This window comes from Enhydra lutris, unplaced genomic scaffold, assembly GCF_002288905.1.
Source record: "Enhydra lutris kenyoni isolate GAN:26980312 unplaced genomic scaffold, ASM228890v2 scaffoldscaffold21, whole genome shotgun sequence".
NCBI lineage: Eukaryota > Metazoa > Chordata > Mammalia > Carnivora > Mustelidae > Enhydra > Enhydra lutris.
Window position 1 is genome coordinate 9,077,201 of NW_019154105.1, and position 13,207 is coordinate 9,090,407.

A 13,207-nucleotide genomic window follows, 5' to 3' on the forward strand; every position below is an offset into this window, starting at 1 on the left:
ATTTGCATTTTATGTTCAAGGACACAGACTTCTTTTGGGAGGGAAAAAGAGAGCAAAAACTTGCAAATTCATCCTATTTTGCAAATATAACAAGTACTCTTCTCGATCTACAGCATATTTAAAGAAATATTTTTCCTAAATTGCACAATTATTAGTTTTTCAAATTAAAAAGTTAGTGAAGCCATAAAGACTCCAGACTTCCTATGAAATTCAACTAAATGCATTCCTTCATTTAAAGACTGTTCAGTGAATGCCTGTCATATGCCAGGCACAGGACACTGTATTTGACCAATTCAAATTTCATTGAAGAATACATTGCTTGATTATTACGTTTAGCTCAAAAACCCTTTTCACCTGAATTTATGTCAGCAATGTCCCATTTTTAGTATACTGTGTATGGCTTAACAGAAAACTTTGAGCACACACTCTGATGAACCAAGCCCTGTAATAATTTTGTTACAAAATAGTCTTGAATGTATATCCAAACGGAAGTGGATCAGTTGCACTGTTCATTCAGCAGCTCAAAATGACGATGTTAATACTAAGGAGCACTTACAAAAGCCTCCTGATTCTAGGAGTCTTTCCCCCTGTCTGCTGTCAGGGCTTTTCATCTTAGCGGTACATTTAGAGAAACTTTTAAAATCTCTGTTGCCTAGACTACACCCCACACCAATTAAATCAGAACGTTTGGAGGTGAGACCTACACATCAGTATTTTCTAAAACTTCACAGATTATTCGCTCTTCCAAAATTAAGATGACAAAAAAATAATAATGAACTTCAGGCAAAAATTAATAATAAGGTGCCTTCGTTGAGTGCAGTCATGTGCAGCCATCAAACTTTTGTGGAAGAATATTTAATGATATGGACCTAGGCTCATAGTATGTCGCTAAATAAAAAAACAGGGAAAAGATATCAAATAATCCCATTTTTTGTAATTCTCCTGTCCTTTCCCCTGCTTCAAAAAAAGTGTAGAAGAAAGAAATAGTAGATCACAAATTTCAACACTGGGTTTCTCTAAGTGGTAGAATTACAAATGAATTTCTCTTTCTCACTCTTTCTTTCGAAACTTGTCCAATAAAAAGTTGATTATATAATTTAAAAATAAAGTTTCAAAAATTGAGTGTATTTCTTAAAAATAAATTATATCGCATAAGTCAAAGAAAGACAAATAGCACATGATTTCACTCATACGTGGAATTTAAGAAGCAAAACAAACAAGCAAAAGGAAAAAGAAGAAAGAGGCAAACCAAGAAACTGGTTCTTAATTATAGACAACAAACTGATGGTCACCAGTGGGGAATGGAGTGGGAGGATGGATAAAATAGGTGATGGTTGAGAATTAAGGAGGGTACTTGTTCCACTGAGCACTGGGTGATGTGTGAAGTGATGCATCGCTCAATTGTACACTGAAACTAGTATTATACTGTATGTTAACTATCTGAAATTTAAATTAAAAACTTTAAAAAATAAATTTTACTGCAATTCATTAGGGCAAACATTTAGGCAAAGGTTTATCAATGCCTTTTTATATAAACTTCTAGCACTTCCAGGAGCTACAGTGATTTAACATAGCATGGATAAGTTCTTCATTGCTGGTTAAGAAAAATTCCCATTTGTTTGATAGTTTTTGTTTATTTTCTGCTACACCTTGCCACCTTAGGTTTTGTCTCCTAAGGAACACGCTGTCGGGAACAAACCATTTTCCTTCCTCCCTAGTGAGAGGCGTGGCTGACCTTGTCTGCCCACTTGATTATGAATGGGTCACCACTCTCCCATTATCCCAGAAGAGGGCTCTTTACTCAAATATATGAAAGAAACAGCATTAATTATGAGGAACTGAACCCATTTTACGGATCAAACTGTAAATAGTGTTGCTGGGCAGGGGCAAAACATCCCAAAGCTTTTCACAGTGCCTGGTTCATAATCAACCCTTAGTAACATTTACTGAGTGAATGCTGAACATGTTTGTTCAAAGACAGGAATTGAAGGTAGAGGAAGAGGTTGCATTTGGCAAATCTCAGATTCTATAAGCTCTGTTATCTTCGTGACCTGATGAAACATATTTCAAGTTTTATGCTAATGTATATATATAATCTGCAAGGCAGGACAATCTAATCCCCTCCTTTCATCAAAAGATTAGAGGGGTCATATGCAAAATGCCTGGCAAGTAGTAGGCATTTACTAAAGCTTGATTACTTCAATATAATAAATCGACACATAGCTACAAATAATATGTACACATCAAGCCAAGACATATTCTGTCAGCCACCCACTCACCAGGACTGACAAGATTAAAGCACGGCTGATAACCTTGCTGTCAGTCCATGTCCTATTTGAATCTTTCCTCTGATAATGAGCTGGTTTTGTGCCATCCTTCGATCTCCTTCCACATTTCCTTACGTTGCAGGTCGCTGCCATTCCCTGCCCTGGGATCAGAAAGGCAGTAAAGTATCACTGTTAGACAAGCAAGCTCAGGCACCTGGTTTGAATTTTTTCCCTACCCCTTAGCCCAGCATGATTTCAATGAGCTATCAAATTCTTCTGAGCTTTACTTTCATCATCCATAAAATGAGAGTAATGATCATACCTCCTTCATGACTGGTGAGAATTAAATAAATTAATGAGTGTAAATGGCTCAGAATAGGGTCTTGTACCAAGTAGCACTCAATAAATGGAAGTTTTATGTATTCATTCAAAAAGTTGAAGTCTGTATACCAGACACTGCTCTTTGATGGGAATAACCAGCAGAATTTCTCACTGGGCATAAAGAGCAAGGACTGTTTCTGTTAGCCTGTTCCTTAGGAGATGAACCTAGGGTGGCCACATGTAGCAGAAAATGAATGGAAACCATCAAATGAATGGGAATTTTACTTGACAAGTAACAGGCATCATCCCCGCTCTCACGGAGCTACACCTAGTAGGAGAGACGGACCATTATGTCAGCAATCACAACGAGGTGATGATACAGTGATGGATGGGGTGAAAAGAGGAACAGCTGACATTTTTCAGGGAGGTTAAGGAAGGCTTTGCAGAATAAGTAACCTCTCAGTGGAGACCAGTAGAAAAAAATGGAGGTGGGCCAAATAAAGGGAGGGAAGAATGTCCCAGACAAATGTAGAAAGCAGTGCAAAGGCCCAGAGGTAGGAGCATGGCATATTTAAGGAACTGGAAGAAATGCAATTTCAGTGAAACACAAAGTTTTAAAGATAGGGAAACTTAGCCTGTAAAGGGAATTTCTGGCACAATTCGCAAGGTCCCATCTCATCCCAAGAGAATGGCAGACAAAAGAGGGAACTGATAAAAATCACATTTGTGTTTTGCAACCATCTCTCTTGTTATAAAAGGACAAATTCGTGAAGGAGACCACTTACGAAGCTTTTGCAATAAAGTGGTCCAGGAAGTATCCTGGATAAGAGTAGTGCTAACGGAGAATGACAGTTGTGGGAGGAGTCCAGTGATATGAGTGAGACAAATCCACAGGGACTTACTTATTGAACAAACATTCAGTTTGGGATACACTGAGCTTAAGACAGAGTGGCCAGTTTACTCAAAAAAGTCAGGGTTTTGCCCTGTTGACTTAGTGTAATTATTAAGCAGAACACCTTGGTTTTGCATGTGGAAGTGTCTTTAAGACCTCCAGGTGGAGAAGTTGATGCGCAGGTGAATAGCGCTCCTTGTCCTTTGGGACAAGATCAAGGCTGGAGATGGAGATTCAGGAATCATCAACTTGCATACGGTCATTGCATCCAAGTGACTGGAGGAGAAAGAGAGATCACAGTGAAAAGAGGTACCTGAGGAACACCAGATTTTAAGAGACAACAAGAAGGAAGAGCTTTGAGCCACAGTTTGCCTACTAACTGCAAACAACCCTTGATCTATATGTGTCATGGCTCAAAGTGTAGCCCTAAGTACACATTTCAGGTCAAACGCTTTTCCGTCACTGACCCTGTTTAGTTTTTCATAAATCTACGAAAATAAAAATACCCTAAAGTAACATAACATGGTAAAGTCGATTTTGGTATCAGACAGATTCTAATCTTGGCTGTGCCAGTTAATTATTTGTCATATAACAGTAGACAAATAATTTCTGATTCTTAGTTTTCTTATCTATATAATGAAATGATAATGTTTCCCCTGAATTTTTATATATAGATGAAATAATGTATTTAAAGTATCTGATACCTAAAGACATTTTTTCAATAACAATAATTATTAGCATGATTACACGATTGTTATCAGTATTAAGTATTAGATGGGCTCTTCATCCAAGCAGTTAAGCTGTACATGTGGTTACTAGAAAAATGCCTTCCCCTCAGACAATACCAGATGTATTATTCTTCTAGGATCTGTTTTGATCTTTGTTGGTTTGAATGGGTAATTGCTTGAAAGTTTGTTTTTCTTCTTTTATCTTTTATGTCACTTCCCCTCCTCACCGATGCCATAAAACCTTTATCCATCCTTTAAGGTCTGTATCAAATAATTTTCCATGAATGTATACCTGATTACTCCCTAACTAGAAAAGAATCCTCTTGGGGCACCTGGGTGGCTCCATCAGTTAGGCTCTGCCTTTGGTTCAGGTCATGATTCCAGGGCCCTGGGATGGAGCCCCTGCGTAGCAGGACATCTGCTTCTCTCTCTGCCCTTCCCTCCACCCCCACTGGCGCTCTCTCTCACTCTGTCTCTGTCTGAAATAAATAAATAAAATCTTTAGGGGCGCCTGGGTGGCTCAGTCAAGCATCTGCCTTCGGCTCAGGTCATGATCCCAGGGTCCTGGGTTCGAGTCCCATATCCGGCTCCCTACTCTGTGAGGAGCCTGCTTATCCCTCTCCCACTCCCTCGGCTTGTGTTCCCTCTCTTTCTGTGTGTCTCTTTCTGTCAAATAAATAAAATCTTAAATAAATAAATAAATGATAAAATCTTAAAAAAAAAAAAACCCTCTCCCCTTTGACAACTTATAACCCCCTTTAGATTGGTTCCACATGGGACATCTTTGACCTACTATCATGTTTGTAAGCTTATGCGATTCTTCCCAGATAGTTGACTTCTTGGATCCAAGGACTCCTCTCTGTCACTCCTACAATGCTGAGCACACTGGCACAAAGCAGAAGCTTTGTAAGTAGGAAACGCACGACACTGAATTACATGCTGCAGTCGGGATTTATACACTGAATCAGGGACTTATGCCCTCAGGCATTCATTTGACTCAAATACGCTTCTCATGTTGGCATTTGTATTTTCTCTGATACTTAGCGTCCGGAGGCCCTGGGACAGATCTGCGAGGAGGACACTACCTAGGGTCTTGTATGGAAGCTGATGAGTCTTGTTGCAAGTCCCGTAGCTTAAAGCAAACTCCACAAAGCAGAGGTGACCCACATTCCAGTAGGATGAATGTTTTCAAAGACCTCCAGCCCAATTGGGCCCTCCTGTCCCTTCATATTTAATTGCATTTAGCCTCATGCTGATTCCACCTACAACAGGCCACCAGAATTGCCACCATCCCCCACCATCCCCCCCACCCAGTTTTCTAAGAATCCAAGAGTAGGGGAGGACTGCTTGCATTTATCCTCAGCACCTCTGGTTCTTATTCCCTGGTGCTGTTAAATTTTCTGTACCTGTGCCTTATCTTCTCTCCTATACATGCTGCCCCTTCCCTGTCCTGAACCCCATGTTGCATAACACCCAATTGCGTTTTCACAGAGCCCCCAACACAAGTTCGTATTAAAGAACTTGAAATCAAGCATGAAAAGGACTTTTCAGCTGTATCAATACCACCTGACTCCTCACAGAACCCTGGCCAACCTCCTCCTTTTTTCGTGCTCTCCCCCCTCCGCCCTTCTTATCTTTCCTCATCTGGCTCTGCTTCCGACTCCCCTTCTTATTACTGTTTTCGGGCAGAGCATACCATCTCTCCCTCTGTTTAATTTGAGCCTGTCTAAGTCACTCTTTGGAAGGAGGAGGCCACCTTTCACATTTGCTGACCGCCCCGCCCCCGGCCCCCGCATGCCCCAAGAAGCTATCAAAGTATTTTCCTTCATTCCTTCATCAAAGGGATTTTGCCTCTGGTTTTCAGGGAGAAAACATGTTTGTCTTCCCTTCTAGCCCAAGAACAAAGTGCGAGGGATCAGAGTCAGAAAAGGCTGGCAATCTGCCTGCCCACTTGAAAGGATCACAGTGTCACAAGGTCAGTAAGGTGAAGTAAGACCTCAGTAGGAGACAAGCAGAGATAGAGCAAAGTCAGTTAAGGGTGAATTGGAAATACATTTCACAAAAACCTACGTTCCATTAACAACATTTCTTCTTATATGGGTCTGCTGCTCCTGCTAGGCTAGTCACGGGTCCTTGAAATAGCTGAACTGACCCACATACTCAAACAGATGATGAACAGTTTGAGGGAAACAATCGTGCTTTGAGCCCATCTCCAACAAGTCCTAGAACAATAACTTTTACAGGAAAAGCACTTCCTACACACTTTTTGGCAATGGCATACACTTTCTCTGATGAAGAATTACCTATGACCCCTCTCCCCCAGCTGCTATAGTCATGGCACGTTATGAGAAACAGCAAAGGGAGTCTTTGGCCTTCTGCCATCATCGGCATAATTGCTGGATACTCCCTTTCCTTAGCAAGGTTGGGAAATGGCTCATTGTCATAGGAAATGTAGTAGAATCCCCTCTGTGAACCAGAGATTTCATATAACTGTTATGGACTGAATGTACGCTCTCAAAATTCATGTATTGAAGCCCTCTACCCCAATGTGATGGTATTTGGAGATGGGGCCTTTGGGAGGTAATTAGGTTTAGACAAGGCCATGACATTCAACATGGGATGAGTGTGTGTATAAGAATACACACAAGAAAGCTTGCTCTCTTTTGCTCTCTCTCTCTCTTTCTCTCTTTATCTCTCCTGCCATGTGAGGACATTGCAAGAAGGGGGCCATCTGCAAGCCAGGGAGATAACACTTGCTGGAAACTGAATCTTGGACTTTCCAGAACCACAGGAAAATAAATTTTGGTTTAAGCCACCTGGGCTATGGTATTTTGTGTTACATCCCTGTAAATATACATTCTTTTCATAGGAAATCCATGGAATAAAAAAACCTAGAATTCTTGATTATCTACTGTTCTTAAGCAAATTGCGCTGCTTCCCAGAACATAGACTTTGTATTTCTAAACAAGTCCTCTTTATTTAGGGCAATGCTGCTTGCCTTTGATGTTCCTAAAAAAGAAAAAGAACATATGTGTTTCCAGTATTGTGTGGGAGATAAGAAGCCTGTGAGTGGATTGCATTGTGGCCCCACAATTTCTGTCATGAGAAAGGTAATAAAATGGGCTAGAGCATATCTCCATTTCCTTCCTCAATACTTCAAAGTCATCCTTGCATTGAGTCAATTTTGTCTCAAGCAATTACTCTGTGGTCCACCCCATCACAAAGTTAGAGAGGCCAGCTCTCTTACCCAAGACTATTCGGAATATAGAAGAGCCAATCCTTCAGCATTGAAAAAAAGCAATAGATCTAATATCTGAATATTTTTGGTGGTAACCTACATTTTTTTTTCTTATTGCAATTTTAAAACACAGAAATCAAGGGATCGTCTTCCCAGTGATGCAGAGTCATCTTAATTATGGCACATGATCTGCTTGATAGCCCCTGGAGCTAACTCTGCACACTGCTGCCTCATGGCTTCTGCTCTTGTGCCCAAGTGCCAAGCCCAAAGGCATGGGCTGGCTGTGTCTGAAACTTCAGAGTGTTCTTCTGCCTTGTCGATGTCTCCTTCCATTGCTGGAAGTGCTTGTGATACTCACTGTGTGGTTCCTCACATCACTAGGCCAATTACTTTACTGGGGGTGGGTGAGAGCTTTCACCCACCCACACAGGATGGACTTCCTCTCTCCGCCACTTACTACAACCCCGTGATACTGCTCCTTAGTTTCCAGTGACACTGTCTTTAATTCAGTTCCCCCCTTGAAATTCTTGAGACCAGCTCTTTAAGGAAACAGCCCTTAGTGTTCAGGCATCAAGTGACTGAGTGAATAAAGGAAGAAATATGCAACAGACAGAAATGAGTAAGACCCGAGTGGAGACAAAAAGTAAATATGGAAAAAGGATCTGTTCATTTGCGTGTGGTATTTTTCATACGTTGCCCTGGTAACTGTAAATAGTCTAGTGCTAAAGAAATTACATGAGGTTCACATGAATTAAGTGGAAAAATGCATCAATCTATATGCCGACCACATATGTAACATTTTATGAACAAAAATAATTTATTAGTCAGAAAAAATATTCTACTTTTTCTAAAAGACATATCGCAAAATGCTAAAGCACTTTCTTTGGTGTCATACGACTCTTCATGTACTTATTTGTCAGTTATTCACCTGAGAGATAATTTGAATAATTTTAGATCAATTGAGCTGATGCAAAAGTGACACCGTCATATGGAACATCACTAGGTTGATCAACTATAAACATGCAGTTCTGGAGTTATTGTAATTTGGGGTAATCTTCATTAATTCACATTTTTAAATAAAAGATTTCATTGTTATTATCCTAAATCACAAATGCATGATTCGAATTTGCATAAAATTCATTTTACTACATTTACTGTTTTGGAAGTTCAAGAAATTATTGTAAGCCAAGATTCCATGATTTGTAGTTTAGAATATTTATAACACTTAGCATAAATCAATTTATTCTTCTAATTTTTATTGAATATGTATTATGTACCAAGTTATGTTAAGTGCCAGGAGAGATACAGGGACTTCCAATTGGTGTCCCTTTTTGTGAGAAAAACTATCTAGTTGAAGAGAGAGACACAAATGAACTGATACCATTAAATGGGCTTGCACCTTAGAGTCCTCACCATGTGTGTTCAAATTCCAGGTCTAGGACTCAGATTTTACATGTTTAAAGTAGATATAAAATCTACCATAACTATAGTAAAGTATGAATGTTATAATAATTCAAGTTCAAAAAGTGAAGGGGCATCAGGGAAAGAAGTGACTAACTTAATGCAGGGAAGTTTCCTCAAAGAAGGTGGCCTTTGAGTTAGATTAAGCAAATAAAGAAGAGAAACACATCTGAGGTAGAAGGAAAAAGCACCCATAAAAAAGCATGGTGTGGGGCACCTGGGTGGTTCAGTGGATTAAGCCTCTGCCTCCAGCTCAGGTCATGATCCCAAGGTCCTGGGATCGAGGACCGCATCAGGCTCTGCTCAGCGAGGACCCTGCTACCCCCACCCCACCCCCGCCACCTACCTCTCTGCCTACTTGTGCTCTCTCTCTCTCTCTCTCTCTCTGTCAAATAATTAAATGAGATCTTAAAAAAAAAGTATGGTGTGTTAAGGAATAGTATGAAGTTCAAACTTCTCGGAATCTTGAAGGGAAGGTATAAGAAGAGATAGGAAAAATAATCACTTTAGAAGGTGGCTGAAAAGGAACAAAGAGAGTCTTCAGGTGAAAAGCAAGGGTGGAAAATGTGTGATTCCCTGTGCAATGTCCACATAGCCCACACATTGGTATAAAACAGTGCTCATCACACTGTCAACCACCCCTTCAGAATCCAAATCCCTAAAATGTTAACAACAGTAATGAAAATAACTGGGCCTGTGCTTTTCAACTCCAGGAGGTACTCTTCACATCTTAGTCCATATTAATGATGTCCTCTGGGTTTATGCAACACCAGCATGAGCCCATGTGACATATACTAATTTATTACTTAAGATATAAAATAATGAATAGAGAGAGAAGTGATACATACATCTTGTTTATGGTGCAGTCAGTGTACATGAACGTTCTTCCTCATGTCCAGACAGTGTATTTTCCTGTTCAGGTCCAGATGCCATCTCTTTGTTGGTACTATTTCTTTATTCAAATGCATCTCATTCCTGGCTAATTTTCTATCTGCCTTCTCGAAAGAAACACAGCAATGCTGTTATTATTCATGAGGCGATGGCTCCTTGCAGTCTATTTGTATTGAAACAAATAAATCTCCCTTCTTGCCTCTGTAGTTCTCAATTATAGTCTATTTAATATAGTACTGGTTGAATCATTATTTACAATGATGCATCATTCATCATGTCACCATGAATTCTGGCTTCCAGTGATTATCTTGAATGCTATCGTTATGCTTCTTTGATGATAACCACGAATGCAAGTCTCTGGTCATCCTAAATTTATCATTTTTACTTTCTTGGCATAAACATAGATGAGCATATCTTCCACCCATATTTTCTACTGAATTCTTTGATCATAATTACTGCATTTCTAGAGTGCAATCTCTTTCGATGTTAACTGCACTCCTGGTTTCCATACGCAACCACCAACAGGGATGATAGGTGAAACAAGAAGAGTGATTCCATTTCTGCAAGTGGTATGTGGTAGGGTTTAAGACAGTTGGCAGGGGAACATGACAGGACCAAACTGACAGGTGAGAGAAGACACCAACTGGAGGGGCCTAGTGTCATTGCAGAGCAATTGTCTCCAAAGTCCTTGAAACAGATAGACATGTCCACCCCTGAAGACTACGTGACACTTGATGTGGAGTTTGTGGAGAGATTGGAGTGACAACCCTAGGTGCCAGTGGAAGGGAGTACATAAAAGACGCCTGTCACCACCTACCACCTTTGTGTATGGTAGACAGAAGCTATCCTATTGGAACACATACAGAAAAAAGCTTCTGGATGGGCCCATGCATGTAGCTCAAGCCAAAAGTCAATCTCCCAGACCCTAAATTCATCTTGCGTCCAATGCAAGTGAGTGATTCAACCAGAACTCAGAAGTCACAACCTCACTGGAGAGGACAGGAGAGAAATGGGACTAAGAACCTTTGAAAAATAGGGTTTTGACTGAAAATTAAAAGGTATAGAGACAGTGTACTCTAGCTGGTAAATTTGCTTCATATGGAGGTGTGGGTCAATAATTCTGAAACTTCTTAATATGTATCCCAAGGTTGAACAACTAAGTACATGCATGGTAGGTAATGGAAGCCAAATTTGTCACTTTCAAAAAGGGAAGTAACAAATATGCAAGAAAGGAAGGCTTGAATGAACTTTGCGTTTCTGGGAGTAGTCAGAGACATCAGTATGAACTCAACTGTAGATAGATGATAGATAGATGATAGATAGATAGATAGATAGATGATAGATAATACAGAATAACTACAGGTATATGTGTGTACAGGGGTTAGTACACAAACCCATATTTCTTAGCTCTCTTCCATGAAAAAGTCTAGAAGCAGTGAGACCACGTTAATATGTGCAAGTGCTCAGATTATTGTTTAAATACAAATTATCTATTCAATAGAACTAACGCTCCTTGAAGAAATGGCTGTTTCTGGGTCTGGGAAAGGGAAAATAACAAGATGAGCCTGAAGCATCTCAAAATGCCAGAAAGTAAAGAAGTGTTCAAAAAACCAAGTTTGGGGGCAGGTCAGAGGGACAGGGAGGCCAAACTGAAAGGACTCACAAAGGCCAAAGCTGAAATAATTTGAGCAACAAAACACATAATGTAGCACTGAATTATAACCTACAGTACAAAGTAAACATGCACAAATTCATATTCATATAAAGTGAATTAATAAATAAATGGAGTAAAGAAGAATTCTAAATAATACATGTCAACAGTCCCCCTTCTAGGAGCTTCATCCTCTCCCTCCCTCACTTTGAGTGTAGGCCAGATTTAGAGAAGGACTTTCAAAAATAGAGTATGGAAAGGGAAAAATAGTAACTTTAGATTGGAAAAACTTAGCAAACACTACCTTAACCAAGTGCTCAATCCTAACATCCCTGGCAATAAATCATATGAATAGCATGTACTCCCTCATATGAAAGGAAGAGAATACCATTTCTCTCTCTCTCTCTCTCTCTCTCTCTCTCTCTCTCTCTCTCTCATACACACACACACATAAACACACACATCAGTGTGTCTGCACCATTCTGGTGGCCCAAATGTTTGCATTGTGCAGCAAAGGCACCCTGCAACAGCCACCCAGCCAGAATAATGCGCTTGTCAGGCTGCCCTGTCAGATGTAAGTAGGCCTTGGCCTCCTGGACCACTCAGACTCAAACGTCTGAGCTCCCCAGGGGAATCTGAACCCTCAGGAAGCAGGGAAACTGAACTCCGGGAGTTCCATGTTTTGAAGCATCTTTGTCCAAAAGTTTTAAGTCCTCCTTCGCGTGCTGAGTGACAATAACCCCCAGAGAGGTCACGCAGACTTGGTCCTTGTGGGTCCAGTTCTGGGAAAGCATCTTATTCAAAATTTTCTAGATCTGTCTCCAGAGTCTTAGACATGCCAGTGCCTACCATCTCCACTTCTCCCCTTCTGGCCTCTCTCCCCACTTTGTGATGATTGCATCCAATGTGGAAAAGTATTTGATATTGTCAGTGGTGAGGCCAAAGTAGGTAGTGGGTAGAATGGGTAGGGTTAGGAGCTGGAGGGCTGTGGGATACAATATTCCAGAAATGGAAGGAGACTTTTTTTTTTCTTACTTAAGATGAAACTATAAACATCATTATTAGGGAAAAATAAGCAGGTTGTGGATGGCAAGTACATATGAAACCAGCGCTATAAAAATTTCTGAAGTACATGACTTAATGAGGCTATAAATAACTTTAGGTATGTAAATTCATAGATAATTGTCTGATATCAGTGTTTACCTCTGGGGACAGGGACAAAAGGCTCAGTTTTGGGTGTAACATCTCAGCTCTTACAGGAACATTTTATCTTCCAACTCTTGCACTCCCTCAATCCTAGATATCTTGCTCACTCTTTATTGTACCTTTGTCTAGATCTCCTGATCCCCCCAACAATGCTTCTCCAAACTGCTTAAGCTTCTTAAACTGTTCAAGTATTGTCATCCTAGACTGATTCACTTTTTTTTGAGGCTCAGTTTTTCTCCCTAGTTCAATTAACCATCCTTATAATCATCTCTATCCTCTTTGTCCCTCACATTTCTTAGTCTTAGTAGTAAAAAAAAAAAAAAAAAAGCCTATACCAGTTTACATCCTTTTATTCAGAATTATCATAATGTTAAAATATTCCTTTGAATGCTTATGATCCATAACTCAGAAGATTATTAATGTTTTTTAATCAGCCCCTAAAGAACTAGACGGAAGTGGGAAAAGAAAGAACAGTGGGATATTCACAGAACCTACAAAATTTCCAGGATGGCAATACATCTGTGAAAAATAACAGTCCTAGACAACAACATC